Raw genomic sequence first — 18,258 nt, forward strand, 5'->3', positions numbered from 1 at the left:
TAGTCAAGGTTTCCATTAATGACCTCGACTTCAATTTCTACTATCTTTCCCCTAGTTTGATTTGCAAGTTACTTAATATCCCATATGGAATGTATGTTCTTCCATCGAACACTTTCAATGTCGTTGATGATCGTGACAAGGGTGGATAACCTAAAGTTTTCCAACAACTCATTGACATAATACAGGTAGATGCTCCCTCATCAATTATTGTTCGATGAACAGTTTTGTTGACGGCTTTTACCTGTATGAGGAAAGCGAGCTGTGTTGGTAACTGAGGTTTGTATCCTTTATGATTGAAGGCCACTAGATTGGAATCCGGTGGATCAATCCCACCTATCACTGATAACAAAGCCTGCTTTTGGGATGGGAAATTCTGTAGTACTTCAAGTGTCGACATGGCAGATGGTGATTGGGCCAGATCCTCCACTATATTATAATTTTGTGCTACTTAAGCATGAGGATTAAATGTCGATTTATGTACTACTCCCTTAGGTGGTTTTATTGTTAATTCAAGGAGTGATTGGTGGAACAACTTCTGACGAAGTTGTTGTTGAACTGCTTGGTTGATCTGTAGCCTTGTCGTTTGAAGATTATGGATTTCCATAATCCTTTTTCCTTGTAGATATCAAAGAGTCATTTTGTTGTTTTGAGATGGATAGCTTAAGTACTTGAGATGGGGAAGCACGATCACTAACAACCATGTTAGTTTCTAGATTTGGAAATGGATCAGTCAATACTGCTGAGGTATTTGAAGTTTTTTTGAAAAACTTCTTGACTTTAGCTTGGTGTGGACAATCTTTTGTGTAATGGTCCTCATCGGATATGAAACATGGCCGATTAGGTTTCTCATTTCCAATAGGGTTTCCAGAAGGTTTCTCAGGAGTCAAATCCTCCTATTTCTTCTTTCTGTTTCTCCCTTTCTTCTTGCCCCCTGGTTTCTTAGTATTTTTGCCTTTGTCGGTTGACACGGTATTGACCTCTGATGCGAGAGATTCCTCATCTGCTTTTTGACTAGAAACCATACGAGCTTTCTTAGATGTAGCCTTTGCAGTTTTCATGCTTGTTGTACCTATCACGCCATTGCCGGCATGAGAGTCTTTATTTGATTTAGGTGGAGGAGGAATGGAAAATTCTGGTTTAGGAGCATCATGAATTTTGTCGTAGAGCGTGCCAGATTGAGTATAGATCAAGTCTAAATATTGTGCATGAGCAATGACTTGCTCTTTTGTAACAACTCCTCCCTTAGCCACATCCTCTGTAATAGAGTGTAATAATGACTTTATAAACCATTCAGAGAAAAGTTGATTAGGATTGTACGTCTTCACCATTCTTCGACGACGCCGCCACTCATGAATATGATCAGATATGTGAGTGGCTATTGTCTGTTTAAAGTTGGTAAGGAGTTCTGTCCCTGTTTCGTACCTTATGGATAACTGAAAATGGGTTAAAAAGGTATTGGCAAGGGTGCTAAAGTTATCAAACGAAGCTATAGGAAATTCTATATACCATTTAGCTACCGGACCAGTTAAAATTCGTTGAAAAAGGTGAAGCCTAATCGAATCATCATTCAAGGTGTTGGATGAACACCACAAATGGAATGTCATTACATGATTCGATGGCTATTCACTTGGATTTCCATTGAATTTAGGAATATCAAAGGGAATTTTATGAGGATCGCAGACCACCAAGGGGCATAAGCAATTGGATCATTCGTCAAACGGTTTAGATCTGGTAATTCTAGAGTTGCTACAAAGGGCAACTGTTGATTCAAGTTAGGTGAAGCATACCTAGGATAAGATGGAATCACCTGAGCAGTAGGTCTTCGCATACCAACATAATGTATTTGATGTTGGTAACTTTGATAAGGTTGATGGGCATAACCATTATAATATGGTTTTTGATAACCACTTTGGAAATGCAATTGCCTATTACTTACAAAGACTTGTTGCTTAGGTCCTTGGTATGATTGCTGGAATTGTGGTTGTTGATATTGAACCAGCCATGGTTGTCAGACCATTTGTTGTTGTCCAATACTGGATGATTGACCAAGATGTGGAGTCATAGTACCTGTTTGAGCCTTAGTCGCTCTATATAAGGAGGCACTAACCTATGGTTATGAATGAATCGTTGAGATGAGAGGCTGTTGTATTGCAACCTGAGAAACTTGAGGTTGACATACAATAGGTAGCGCTTGTACTTGCGATACAGTCACAATAGCAGGTGTAGAAGGAATATTTGACACAGGATGGACTGGTTTCATTGAATATACAACCCTTGGTTATTGAGGCAGTATTGGTACCCAACCGCTGGATGCAATTCCAGTCTGACCTAAATTTTGTTGTAAACTCTCATATGGTTGTTCTCCAGGAGGGAACAATGAAAAGGCATACTGCCCCCCATATGGGGGTAATCCAGTACTTAAAGGGTAGATTGGCCTTTGAAGACACATTGGATCAACTTGCTGAGTTTAAACATAAAAAATACTAGATGAGATTCTGGATGAAGAAATAGGAATAGGCCATGTCGTCAAAACAATCCCTGATTGGACTCTGGTTTGTTGTTAATAACTAGCCAGGACAGATGGTATACCAACAATTATTATAGGAATGGCAGTAGGAAGTTGCGTCGTAGCTGTGTCAATGGACAAAGTCCTAGGTGTTGATGGTTGTTCATACATGTTTAATCTATCCAAAATATTTCCTAGCGATTCGACAGGAACTTGCGATGAAAAAGAACTAACTTCTGTAGTAGAAGGATGTAAGTGGATCCCAATTCCAAAATGCATTGGAGTACTCGGTGGAAGATCCTCTACTATCTCTTCTATAGCAATCAATCCATGTGGAAGAGGTAGAATGTGAGGTCCATAAAAATATTTTTGGAGCTAAAGAAAGTGTAGCTTCTGCAGTAACAGATACTGGAGGGGTGACACCTTCTTAATTCTAGAATTCAACTTCTAGATGTTCAGGCAAGTGAACTTCAGTTTCTAGATCAATCCTAGGTAGAGCTACTTCAGGAATAGAGGTGTCTACTGTTACACTAGGATCAGTTCTAATGTCCTCCTGTACCTACGGAACTTTTTCTGTGAAGGCGGATGTACCAAAGATAATTGGAGTAATTGTTGTCTCTAACGATGTTGAAACACAAGTTTCAAATAAATCAGGTGAATTAGACTCAGTTAAATAAGAACGCTCTGCCCGGGATGGTTTTTTTTCTAGGGTGAAAGATGGTTGACTCGCTAGTCTCTGCGAACAACGAGGTTTTGATTGACTTTCTTCCATGATTGTGGATTACTTCATCAACTCAAAAATTAAAGGGGAAAAATGTTATTCTGATTTAAATGAATTTTAAGACACTTTGATGCAACTTTCTTTTTCAATTTTTAAGAGTTGAGAAAAATCTAAAGGTGACTCTAGTCGCCTTCGATTGTTAATGAGCCTGAAGTGACAAGTGCTCAGATGAACCTTTTCTTTTAAGGAGTCGAAAAGGAATGAAAGTGACTGCTCTGGAAGTCTAGACAGAGGGGTTACCAAATCGATCGTAAAACTGCAAGATACACCTTGGTGATAAACGATAGAAAAATTACCAAGGACTTATGTACGACAGTCAATCTTCCTAAATGTTATGTTCAGTGCATTATGATCGATAGGCCGGTAGACATGGCTTCCTAAGGATAAAGGATATCAGCCTATTGTGGTCTCCCGATACATACTCGATGGTACGGGGAGCTCAAGTCCATACTGGAACTTGTCGTATCAAAGAGGAGGAATCACCAAACCTACAATGAAAATGATAGTTACCAGGTTTTACGATGCCGGAACATGTCTCTAGCCTAGACTTCTAGATGTGTTGTGTTAGGTTCCAAAGCGATTTTATGTTCATTGAGATTTATTTTATGGTTGATCTTGCTTAGAAGTTTGTCTTTCAAGGTTCACTGCATGATGTAGATGTGAAATTCCTAAATATGCAATCTAAAATGATAAATAGTCATTTATGTTCTTTTAGAAATGAAAATCCTAGCTACAAAGGAAATAAGATAATGATTTTCTTTCAGCAGAGAACATAGAGCACACACTAAATTCACTTTCCTAAACCAAATTCGTAAGAAATCAAAATGAAATTGCACATGCATGTATTTGTTTTCCGCTTTCTTAATGTGTGAATGACAAAAATAAAGCTAAGTACAGATCTGAACTATTTTCTTTCAAAGTGACAGTACTAACAATTTTTCTTTTCAAAAACAAAAGGAAGACTAAGACAACACTTTTCGATTTCAAATTTAAAATTGTTTTCGACACTTGAAATACTAATAATTTAAAAATCAAGTACAAATGACGAAATTACAATCAACTATCTAGAAGAGGAAGACTTTACGACACTCTTCTTTTGATTCAGAATGACAATTACGACACTTGCATCAAAGATGATAGTTTGATTAGGCTACTTTCGACAAAGGAAGACTATAAATGATTGAAAAATAAAAAAAAATATTTACAATTCCTAACTAATTGAGGCTGAAATAATGTGAAGGAAGATGGTTTCAGTAAGGAGGTATTGATCATGAATAGAAAAACTACTGAATAAAGTTGGAAAGAAGGAGAAAAAACAAAATTTCAGAGAAGAAAAGTAGTTCACTCAATCATCACACCTGCAACCAGCGAAATAGGGATGCATCTCACCTGCAACACATGGGAGTTGTGATGCATCTAGGTTGCACAGTTACAGACAGTGAGATGGGCCAGGGAGTGAAACTGAGCTTGGTTTTTGCTCAAAACTTGTAGCTAATTTCAGTGATTTAGGCTGAGTAATGATTGACAATAAACACAAAGCATAAGGGTAAGATCTGATGAGATTGTGAGCTAGCACAAGGGCACTTAGCATGCTTTGTAAGTCAGATGTTCAGGTCATAAACCAACCCAGAGATTGATTGAAGCAACGTTTATCTACTTCGCAATTGGATAGAAAAGGCATTTCGAAGGCTAGCTATCTAACTTTAGGCTCCATCTGTAGTTTATAAAGAAAAAAATAAACAAGCAAAACAAACTATTCATTCCCCAGTGGAGTCACCATTTTGTTTCACAAAAAACTAGTGTCGATTCAAACTGCTAGTCCCACTAAGATGGGTAGCTATCTTAGGAAAAAACAATGAAAGCTTTTCAAGAATTCATTTAAGTATGATAAATGTAAGAGAAGAAAAGAGGACCAACCTGGATCTTTTGCTTTGATCCTAGCTTGATTTCTCCTTCCTTTGATAGAACTTGCCACTCCTATCCTACTTGTCCCGCTTCAAAGAGTACCTGTAGAGTCAAAGTAACAGCAAACTATCAAAGCATCTCTATCTAAAACATCATAAAAAATGTAGAATTAGAAACACGTTGACCATATAATTTCATTCATAAACAATATGTTTCACAAATACAAGATCATATAGGGGAAAACTCAAAGAACTTTATTAATAGTAATGTAAGAGAGGATTAAAACCTAGTTGTTTGATCCAGCATCATCCTCCCAGCTATAGAAGCCCTCTTCACCTCATGAACAAGCAAATCACCCAACAATGTAATGTCTCTTCTCACCAAACCAACAACACTTCCTTAAAAAATACGAAATTCCAGCCTCTAGATCTCTCAGATGAGGGATCCATTTATAGATGTCTTGCAAGGGTGTGAGTTAGCTTTGGGTTTTTTATTAGTGTCATTTCACTGATAGTTCTTGGTTCCACTTGGAGATTTCATGATCTCTTACTCATCCCTGGGCGAATTTAGAGAGAAAAGTGTCATAGGATAAGTTTCTGGAAGATTCCATGATCATCCACCTTGCAAACTGTCTCTCCCATTTGTCTACTCTCACTCATAACACCCAACATAAGACCATTTGAGTATCCATCGCACCTAGCCAGTTAGGCAGTCTGTATGCATCGCACCTTGCGCATGGAGCAGTCTATATGATCCATTTTTGGCTAGTTCTGAGTGGTTTTTCAGGCGAGACTTCTGGAAAATGATGTAATCAGTTGACCATGATCCTTTAGGGTGTGAAACAACACTTTTAGGGACTTAAGGAGCCCTTAGTTTATGGACATATGAGTTTGGGGTTGCAGTGCCCAAATATGTCTATAACATAAGGTCAGTAGATTGAGGACCATTTTGTAGATTTCCTGTAGTCAGTGACCCAATTCCATATTTCAATGCAAGATGCTTGCAAATAGTTCAATATTACCAACACATAATTTGGAGATATTATGTTATTTTTAGTTTATTATTTAGATTTTTTCCAGAAATTATTAGAGAATATTTTGTAAAAACCTCCCTTCTTGGAATCTAAATATACTTTAATATAATTTATAAAATTATGTTGTAATAGGACTTAGAGTGTGTTGGGACTTGTATGAAGATATATACTTTTGATGTAAAGATGTTCACCATGCTCAAGTAGACCAATTTTCAGTAATAGATAAAGCTTTTTCATGATTCCCATGTCACACTTATTGTTGAAGTTATCTTCTCTTGTTAATGTGTTCTTCTTTGTCAATTCATATGTTTCTCTTATTCATTTTGTTCAAATAAAAATAAGAATCTAAATTTGTTTCTGTGCACTCAATTCTGGCTTCTGAACAAAGTTAATGTTTTCAACTGAAATTAAACAATAGAATTCTTAATTTCTCTATTTTTATTGGATCCTTAAACCTTCCATATTTTCCATATCACAAAACTCTTAAGATCTAATAAGTCTGCCTACCTTTCCCTATTAAATTTATCTCTCACTATTGTAATTGATAAAATTTAAACTTAATTGACTCCATTGCCCAATGGTTTTCCCTTACTATTCCAACCAAAACAATCCAAAAACCAAACTCTGAACTTCACATGTAGCCTAAAATTCTAAAATCAACAAAGTTAAATCTAAAAGAGAGATCCCTCTCTGAAGCTAGCAAGGCTAGATCCCAACTTCCAAAGTGGTTTTGTGGTTACCTTTGCAATTTATTTCATAGCCTTAAGAAATTACGGACTGCTAACACATGTAATTTAAGGGGAAGACTCGATTGACATTAGAGTTTAGGGATAGCGTAAGTCTATCAGTTGTATAATTTTCCAAGTTTTATAGATGGTGCATGTAGTCAGTTGAGGACCTAATTTTGGATTACACAATTATGAAAGAAGGATTTCACAATAAATAGAGGGTAATTCCTCTAGGAATTGGCAAGGAAATAGCGGCTTGGCAAGAAACAGAATTGGCTAAGTGTGGGTTAGAGCAAGCTTGTGAGGTAGAGGGTTGATCATAATTGTGTAGGGATTCCTGTAGTGAGAAAAAGCATTGCATTTTCTTCTCAAATTTCTGATAATGAAATATAGATAGCAGAGTTTTGAGCAATTTATTTGCCTAGATAAGTATTATGTTATGTACGATTGATATTCTTCCTCTCACTAATTATTGTTTTCATCGATCATTATTGGTTTCCACTATTGAGAGTAGAGTAAATTATTGTATTATGTGTTAATATATTACATGAGTTGTTGAATCTACAAAAAAATCTACATGGTATTGGAGTTGAAGACATTACAGGAGAGGATCTTTCGAGATTTTTGTGTAGGTGAAAATCAAAGTTGTGATTCATACTTTAGATACAATATGTCTTTCTATGGGTTGCGACTTGAGTATGCCTTGGAAGGTAGTTCAAGTTACATAGCATGGAAGAACAAGATGGAAGAAGTGCTGGAAGGAAATGGCCTCAAGGAATTAATTGATCAAGACATTCCTATGCCTCCAACATTAGATGATAAAGATCTGGCTGAATGTAGAAAGTGTGTGGCAAAGGTGAGACAAACTATCCTTGAGGGAGTTTGAGATCACATTATCTCAAGTCTCCATGACAAGGAAATTGCATACTCAATGCGGAAGGAGTTGATGGACCTATTTTAGAATAACAGTGACCACAGGAAGTTGGCACTAAAGGACAAACTCACAAAGATCAAGATGGAGAAGTGCGACTCTATTCTGAAATACTTAACCAAGTTCACTCATTTTCGTGATGATCTTAGAAGTTTCGAGATTATGGTTGCCAAGGATGTTATGATGAGCCTAGCTCTTCGAGGACTTCCTAAGATTTGACATATTTATTAGGACTCTATCAATGGGAGGGAAAGCTCTGAGATTGGGAATGGTTGTGGTCAGATTTGGTACAAGAAGAGTTTTGACAGAATACCAGAGATGGTACCTCTTTCGAAGAAGTGGAAGAGGACTTTTCATTAGTCAAAAAAGAAAATAAATCCAAGGGAAGGAAGTCCCAAGGTGAGGCGGGTGGCAAGAAAATTGACTTGTCGAAATTCAAGTGTTTTCACTATCACGAGCATGGGAACTATGCTACAAATTTCCCACAGAAGAACAAAAGAAAGAAGGAGATAGCATTAGTGACAACACGTGAAGATATAGCTTCACAATTCAAACTTGATTTCACTTTCATTAGATGCATGGCTAGAACTGTAATGGGAACCATGTGGTATCTTAACAGTGATACCTTGTTCCAGGGAATAGAGATCTATTCAGTCACTTTGAGGAGAAATACCTCAAGTAGAACATAGAGTTTGGAGATGACAACAGGTATAGTTCTGCTGGGATGAGTAAAATTACCTTTCAGAGGGAGTTCAGTTCCCCTCTGAGAATGACAAATGTGATGTATGTTCTAGGATTAAAGAAAAATCTTATTTCTGTCACTGCTATGATGTGATTTTAGTAAGGGAAATGTTTTCCTTAGATACATTTCCATAGAATAGGTAAAATAGTTCAGTGTATGAGCCAATAACCTATATGATCTTGAGGCACAAGATGCATGCAAGGCCTTCTGGAGTAAGGAAAATGTTAGAGACTTGGTGGTTGAGAGGGAGAGTGAATTACCTATCAACGTGCAACCCGAGAATAATCTTGAGAAATAGCTTCAGGAAATTGTGGAGCAACCATAATTAAACAAGTAGAGAGGTGACTGAGTGGAGAGATTCACTCAAGTAGAGAAGAAGAAGCCTCAAAAGTAGACTCAGAAAGTTGTGGAGAAACCACAATTAGAGAAGAAAAGAGGAGACTAATTGGAGACATCCAATCAAGAAGAGAGCTCCAGTAGGGGAGAATTTCAGGCCAAGTAGGTATAGGGATCACATGTAACCGTTCCTGCAGGTGAGAGGTGGGGTGATGTGAAGTGATAGTACTAAGAAGACAAAAATCAGGGAGGGTCCATTGAGAGGTTTTGTCTCATGGATCATTACCTTGCTACGGAAGCCCACAGTACATAGTAGCAAGATGGATCAGTGGTATTTGATGCAGTCAGATATGAGAGTGACAAAGGAAAAGGTCAGCAACAGTCACATATTGGAGAGCAAAGAGAATAGGTGACAACAGTGTAGATGGCATAGAGGAAGATTCAACAAAGGCACAAACCTTTTAGTTGACAGTGGCAAAGCTAGTAGTAGTCAAAGACTTTGGTGACAAATGCATAATACCTATTCAGGTTGGATGTTTTTTTTTTTTCCAGAAGTTGCAGTAGCAACAACACTAGAGAGTAGTGTGGAATGCATAACATTCCAAAGGGTAACAAATCGGGATAGAGCTGAATTACTTTCTTGTTGAGATGGAGTGTTGAAAATAACAAGAAGAAATGTTAAAAATAACATCTAGAAATTCCAATTTAATTTCTCCTTGAATTAAATTGTGACTTAAATTGTAATTCGATTTTCATAGCAACTTGTAGCAGTTAATTAAGTTAAGTTGAATTAGTTGGTGCAATAAATTCGAGTTGGAAGTCTATCTAGAGTCATGTAGAGTGATCCCTAAGTATTAGGAGTCGAGATTGAGTTTATTAGAGTTGTAATTAGATAACTCAGTCTAATTGAGTTATACTGAGTTAAACTAGTTCTAATTGTTGTAGGAACAAGCAGAGGTCTAGTAGTGGAGTATTGCACCACTGCAACATGAGTACCACACCAATTAACTGAAGATTCACTCATAAATAACTCATGCATGTCAATTAGAGGAAGACACAGTTGATATTAGAGTTTAGGGACAATGTACTATCAGTTGTATAATTTTCTGAGTTATACAGATGGTGCATGCAATCGATTCAGGGCCTAAGTTTGGATTACGCAGTTATGGAAGAAAATTTCCTCATTAAATATAGGCTAATTCCTCTAGGAATTGCGCAAGGAATTAGGGGCTTGGCATGCAACAGAATTGGCTAAGTGTTCGCTAGAGTGGGATTGTGGGGTAGAGAGTTGATCATACTTGTGCACAGATTGTTCTAGTGAGAAAAAACATTATATTTTATTCTCATATTTTTTATTAATGCAACATAGATAGTCGAGGTGTTGAGAAATTTCTTTCCCTAGAGAAATATTGTGTTATGTGCAATTTATAGTCTTCCTCTTACTGATTTTTGTTTTCATCGATCATTATTGGTTTCTGCTATTGAGAATAGAGTATATTCTTGTCTTATGTTTTAGTACATTACATGAGTTCTTGAATCTATAGAAAAATATACATATCATTCCCTTGAAATAAGGTGTTTATTTAACAAAATTCAAGAGCATTTGGAATATTTAGAGTGGACCATAACCAAACCTATAGTTAAATACTCAATTTATGAATATTTAGGGTAGAAATCAAGTGGGAACCAATATATCCAAAGAAAAGAAAAATACAACAATCCCCATTAGAATGGGATCCATTGGTTGGTATTTTAAAGAAATTTGGCCATAATTGTATTATTGATAGGTTTTTCCCTTCTGGATTTGTTCAATTTAGCTTTGGTCTCCTTAAATTATGTTTGAAGAAGAGATTTAATATGGTCAAATGTTCACCATCGAGAAGGTTACTTGACACTTTCAAGAGGAATAAATTGAGTCTTTCTAAACCAATAGATTAGATAGGAAATAACTTTAAATCAAGGGCTCAAAAGCAACAAGACAAATACAACCTAAGGCCAACTAAATAAAGGAGGAAAAATCTAAAAAAAATCCTAAAAGTAACAATAGGAAAACCATTTTCCTAAAGCCTAGTTCACAATGGTGAGGACCTCAAACTAGAGAAATGAGGAGATGAACATAAAATACATTATATAGGAAATCTTGGGATGATAAGGTCCCAAGACCTACTGAAAATTGTATTAGAAGTAGTTGCACTCACCTCCTAGCCCAGCTTTTATTAGTGCAAGTAACTAGAGTTCATGGGTCACCCACTAAGAGGAATGTTGTATTGTATAAATTTATGTATCGAGAAGCACACTTATTCCCCCTTACAATCACTCATATAATACATAGGATAAAAAACTATATGTATCAATTTGTAATTACTCATTGAGGGAAAAAGTTACTAGTTGGAACCACACATGCAAGCAAGGTAACTTAACACAAATATTTGTGATGGAAAAATCCATAAATGGTCGTTCCCAAAAATATTCCCCATATGTATGGTAGTCCACATACATCAAGATAGGCTAGTGAGGGGGGATCTATCTTCACTTACCTAAACAAAATCTAGTGCTTAATTCATGTGTTAGAAGAGTTTCCCCGTTACCACACATAGGATATTGGAATTTAGCCATTATTTAGTAAAATTATATGTTTATTTGAGTGACCTTATAGAGTTAACTCTCTAAATGTTATTCAAGGCTCTAAGACTATTAAACTTGTTTATGTTCCTAGTCAAAATATAAAGTTTAGTAGCTTTTAGTTTTAAGTGTTTGTTTTAAGGGATTTTGTTTACTTAGAGTTATGGAGATGTAACTTATAATATTTATAGAATGTAAAGAAATAATCTCATAAGAACATAGAAAAACAAAACTTCACACTTATCCTTCAATGGATTTAGTTTCAAGTAAGCATCAAACATCAATATTTCATACCTAGATTGCAAAAAAAGTTGCAAAAGAAAATATAATGTTATTTTTTATTTATATAAAATGAACATGAATGCTCCTAATTTGACATAAATAAAAATGGAATTTCGCATATAGTGGGTCTTACAATTCAAGAAGAGATAAACAACATTCAAAAATATGAAAAACAAGAAACATTTGTAAAAATAAAGAAATAGTTTAGGAGGTATACAAACTTGTTTAGAGCGAAGCATGTGTACATATCCACTTCAACAGATTCAATCACAAAAAATGAAAATTCACCACTAGAAAGATAGAGAAAATGAAATTTTGATTGAAAAATAACATATCAACAAATAAAATTAGAATAAATGACTACTACCTAATAACCAACATAGGGGTAATGAACTTCTAAATAAGAAAATACATATTGATAAAGAAAGTCACAACAAACTACAATTAATCAACAATAAGATTAGATAAAAAGATTATGAATGACAAAGCGCATATTGACCAAATTAATAACAACAAAGGATGATAAAACAAAATAATAGAGAGAATGACATTCACAACAAGAAGTAACATGTTAATAAAGAAAGGAAACCTCAACGAATAGCACATTCCTTTGGTGAATTTAATTTTTTTCTTTAAATTTGTTAGTCAAAGCTTTCCTCCGAAATCTTCTAAGAGTGACCTTTCTTAGGTGGATAAGTTTATTTTTCTATATATTAATATAGTTACTTTTTTCCTTTTTAATTTGGTCTTTTATCTTTTTATCTTATCCATTTTAAATAACTCATTAGAACCATCTGTAATGAATTTTCCAACATTCTACATTCATTAGAAATTGATTTTTGATAGTGGATAAGCTTCTCTTGTTGTCTATTCATGTAATACATTCTTTTCTTTTTTATGAGGAATTTGCATCTTTTTACCTTATCTAATTTGAAGAACTTATTAGAAGCATCTCTCATGGTTTTTGTATCCATTTCGTACTTTCATTTAGTGTATTAAAATGTGCTTATTCATGCCTTAATATGGTTTAATATATTAAAATTATCATCATCCATATTTATAACTAGCTAACTAAAATAATTTGTAATCAAGTGTTATAGTTGATATGATGATATGAAGTATTTATGTCATTATTATAATGGAAGTACATATTAATTATTGAGGTGCTCTAAAACCTAGTATAACTTGGAAATTATGAGGAATAAATGAACAAACATAACGTTACATTAACAAATTCAAAAAAACAAGTGGAACATTTTTTTTTTATCGTTAATACTATGCTATTTCTATTATTTACATTAACAAGAGAAAACAGTTACAGCCAAGAGTTTATGTCGCCAGAGGCCAAGGATGGCATTCTGGATTGATAGTGCTCACAAAAAACTACACGCGCAGGGGCAACCTCGTCGACACTGAACGCACACGCAGGGGAAACACCATTGAGACCAAATACCCATGCAAGGGCACCATGATTATAGACTTTATATAATCATTTCTTTAAATGTATAATATGAACTCAATATATTGATTACTTTGGGTGATAAATATAGAAACCATTCCTCTTAATCACTTGAACTAAACTCACTTAAATAATATAATATAATATATACTATAATATAATATTTTATAGTATTGTATTAATTATTTAATATATTTTGTAATATAATATACATTCTAATCAAAGTAAAATTATTGTTTATCATAGCCCCCTTCAATGGAGCTTACTTGATAGTCACAAAAAATAAGAAACAAATGTATGTACAAGGTTCCATGTTCAAATCTTGAGTTGCTTACCTATGGTTACCTGCGATTGTGTGTTGGGCGAAAATGTAATTTACGAGGGGTTATCATGTCAGTGGTTGGAAGTGATGAGATGTCATGTGGGTATGACACTGTCTTAGTTGTTAATTCCTCTAGAATGTGTGTGTGTGTGTTAAAAAATATTATTATTAGTCAATTATTTACTCATGGTCATCACATTAATAATAATAATATAATCTAATTTTCACTCTATTTTGATGGGGATTTGACAATAACATTGGGCATGTTTTGTACACTAGGGGTACCTCTCGACAAATAGAATTTTTCTGTGGCCGAAAGCCTCATCCTTGTGTGTAGGATAGATGTTGATTAGGTCAAAATTTTGTTGTCATTCACTCTCATCCTCATAAATTTTTTTGACTTCTCAATTGGATACACTAACATTTTTTATGTTGACATCCTCGCCCAATCTTCTTCAAGTAGCAATATTGGATCTAAAAAAGGCAGTTTGTCCAAATGGATGGATTGCCTAAACTAGGTTAAGGGTCACTTGTGGCAACATAGAACATCAATATTTTGAAGGACAAAGGATTAGTAGGTAATATGACTCAACTATGGCCCAAATCCAACTCTTACTCTCATTGGAATACTAATAATCGAGGTGATCGGGATCCTATTGCTACATTTTATTATGGAAGAGGTTTTTATATATTTAATTCTAAAAGAAAAAAATTAGGGACCACATCTTCAAATCTAGCCCCTATTTCATGGGTTCTAGGTGAATGTTTCTTTCCACTCGACCCTTGACTTTAAATCTTACATGGAAATATATTATGAAAGTTTTTGAATTAGACTACTATTGCACCACCCCATTTTCTTGTGAGGAGTTGGCACTTTCACAGTTATCAAAGACAAGTTATTCCATTATACAACCCATGCATAACCTAAGGGAAGTATTTTTAGTTGTGATAGATTATGTGTGGAAATGGATTTTCACAAGGGACTACCTTAGGTGATTAATCTCTACTTGGAGGGACAAATTCACCTTAAGTCCCTTGATAATGTGCAAGCTATTTTTAGTTGTAATTCTTTCCTTGAGCATGGGCACTTTCGAATTTTTTTCCCAAATAGGAAAGAATTTCCATCATTTTCTAAGCCAAATAAAAAATGTTGAATTTAAGCTTCTTGATCCATATCAAGTTTTTGAGAAGATTTCTTTGACGGAAATCACATTATAATAGTTTTGTAGACGCGTTTCGAACCAACGAGTGTGGTTCATCATCAGGACAAGTTGAAGAATAAGATCATGGTTGCATGTTAAATAGGGAGAGCAGATCTTACAATGGCCATATTTGACTAGGAAACAACTATATTGGAATGGGCAATTTGGCTGAGAAATGGATAAATTGACTGGCCAACCTGGACCGAGGGAAAGGGACAGGAAAAATAATTTGTGTTATAATTATTACCAAAATTTTTGTTATATTTATTACCAAAGTTTGAATAAAGGTAAAGTTTGTATTTAATAATCAAGAGTATGAATCAATTAGTTATTAATAAGCCTATTTCTCTAATTACAATTATATAAACAAATGGTTAGTTAATTATTATGTAAGTTAGTTTTTGTTATATTTATTTCCAAAAAATGTAAGTGTTTGAAATAACTACCAAGATCAATAAATCAAACATTAGTCATTAATCTAATATGAGCCATATAATTTTTTTTGATAATTAAAGACATAAATCATAATATGGAATAATATATAAATATAAATATTCTGAATTAAATATAAAGATATAAATAAATAGTTAGTTACTTATTATGCAAGCTAGTTTCTTGTTATATTATAAAACGAAATTGTAAGAATTAATTCCCAATACCTATTAATAGACTTATTTACTATTAAAACCAAACAAATAAAAACATAAACCAATGATATAATATGCATTAATATGTGTGTGTGTGTTAAAAGTTTATTAAACCTAATAAGTTAAATAATGCACCACTAATTAAGCTTAAGGAATATAATAGTATAGAGAAGAGGTATATTCCTCTTAATTAAACAACATGAAACTTAAAATCCTTGTAGAAGAATAGGCTCGTTAATTCATTTATAGTTAATAATATCCAAAAAGGGGGGTTAGGTAAATAGTTATTATCAATGTTTAGGAACAGAAGGAATCTTCTCCAAAAAATAAAAATTCTTAGAATAATGATTAATAACACCCATTCAAACAATTTTCAATAAAGAGAAAGAAATAACCCCAAGTAGACCTCAACTTGCCAAGAAAGCCCGAATCTTTCTCAAGGACTCCGTCCAATAACATATTTCTGACTCTACAATTATATGATGACCAATAATTTAAACATATAATGAAATGAATTTGAGAAGAGAAACTTAGATCCAAAGCTAGATTCTTGCCAAGAAAGCCCAAATCTTTCTCAAGGGCTTCCTCCAATAACATATTTGGAACTCTACAATTATATGATGAAGAATAAGTGAAACATATAATGAATGAATTTGAAAAGAGAAACTTAGATCCAAAGCTAGATTCTCATATGATAATATTAAATGCAAATTCAATTAAAAAGAATAGCTCCTTAAAAGAGGATGCAATCCCTACAAAAATAAATTTGGAAGCTTCACAAGGTAAGGTAGTCGTTTTAGAGAAAAAAGATTTAGAAAGAGAAAAAGAGAGACATTACATCTTCTTTCTTTGCAAAATTTTTAAAGAAAAATTTTTGCTCCTCCTCCCTACCACTAATAAAAAGCAAAAAATATAGCAAAGAGAACAAAATTTTGTTTTCCCAAAACTCTAGAATCCCTTCATTTTATGGAATATGCACCTTGATCCATCATTAATTAGAGTTTATTTATTTGTCATTTCCATTAAACAATTTGTAAGACTGTACTCTTATACTTAGGAAAAAATAAAATCTAATCTCAAAAAGCTTGAAATTAAATGTTCCTTTTCTTAATTTCATGAGAGAAAAATTTACATATATCTAAATATAAACCCATGCCAATAATAAATAATATTATTATTTATTATTGATATAAGTATATTTTCTATATATAATTTCCATTATTTAAATAATTTCATATCATTAATTACATAGACAAAAGCAACCATATAACTAACTTTGAATTATATAAAAAAAATCATTATTTAAATTATAATTTTTTTAATAGTAGAGTTCACTCTCTTTTATATAAATATATGTTATAATTATACTTATATATATATATATATATTATAAAGATTTACCTAATTTGGCCAGCGTAGAGGCTTGTTTTTGAAACGCCGTGGCATATTTGGATGGCGTTCACATGAGATGGATTGGTTATGATGTGGATCTTGACCCTAGATGGAGGGCTCCCCCTCCTTGGCACACATGTTGAGGCATCTCTTCAAATTTTCTCATTATTTTCTTGCTTGGGAGATGGGGCTATCCCCTTCTTCATTGAGTTTGTTGAGCATAGGTTGACCTAGCACTTGCACGTGTGGAGGTGACTATTGTTTAGTGGGTTTACCTCTTCTTCATTACACCTAACAGATTGCACATTGATTGAGTAGTTACACTTTGGAGATGACGTTCACGAGGTGGTATATATATATATATATATATATTATAATTCAATATTTGTTTTGGTTAGTTTAAACGTTGGGATTTCAAATCTGAATTTCATGATTTAGGTAATATTTAATAACAATACCAATTGCATTGTACCTTGTAGACATATTTTGTAATGCTCGATATTTAATTACAATTTTAGTACATATATTTTGTTATAATCACATCTTCCATCTTAACCGAAAATATTGCTTCGTATATTATGTATAAGTTTCCCACAAATCTAGTGTTCTTATAATTTTTGTCGCTTCTTGGATGTCTTTATAAAGTATCAACTTCCTCAATTTCATTAGATTAAGGAAAAAATAGTATTTTTAAATAGATAAAGTTTTTTAATAAAATAATTTAATATTATTTGATTTTTTTATATAATTTAATAATATAAAAAATTCCTAAAATTATAAACTTACTGATTTATTACAAATACATTTTAATTAATAAAATATCACATTATTATTCTAATTATATCATCTATTACTTTTTCTAAACAGTTTTATATATGTCTAACCTTACTCTAATAATCTAACTGTTCTAGATTTTAAGAGGATACAATGTACACCTTAACAAATTCTGATAAATGTGACTTTGCACATACAGAAGCGTGATTTCGGCATCTGTAGAAAACGGCTGCTTAATAAGTACGAATGTCACCTCAAATAAAACTTTGTTAATAGTACTTATCACTAAATATGACTTTGGCTTAAACGGTCATTGGAAGCAAGATATATGCATACAACAGTACTGTAATGGATAATATGTATGGTTATATACAAATCACTGGATATGAACACTTGCACCAAGTTCATATTAGATAGTAGATAGTGGACAAATGGAATAAGAAAAGGGAATCATTCGCATCTTATCAAAAATATTTTATTTTAGTTATATTTGTAACAACAATTTATCTTACTAAAAGTAAATTAAATCTAAATTTAGTTATAAATTTGATATAAGAATTAGTTTTTTAAATAAATTTTAAAAATTAAAATGTTAT

Source organism: Pinus tabuliformis, chromosome Q, assembly GCF_031772625.1.
Source record: "Pinus tabuliformis cultivar Carrire ecotype Pingquan chromosome Q, CPIR1, whole genome shotgun sequence".
Taxonomy (NCBI): Eukaryota; Viridiplantae; Streptophyta; class Pinopsida; order Pinales; family Pinaceae; genus Pinus; species Pinus tabuliformis.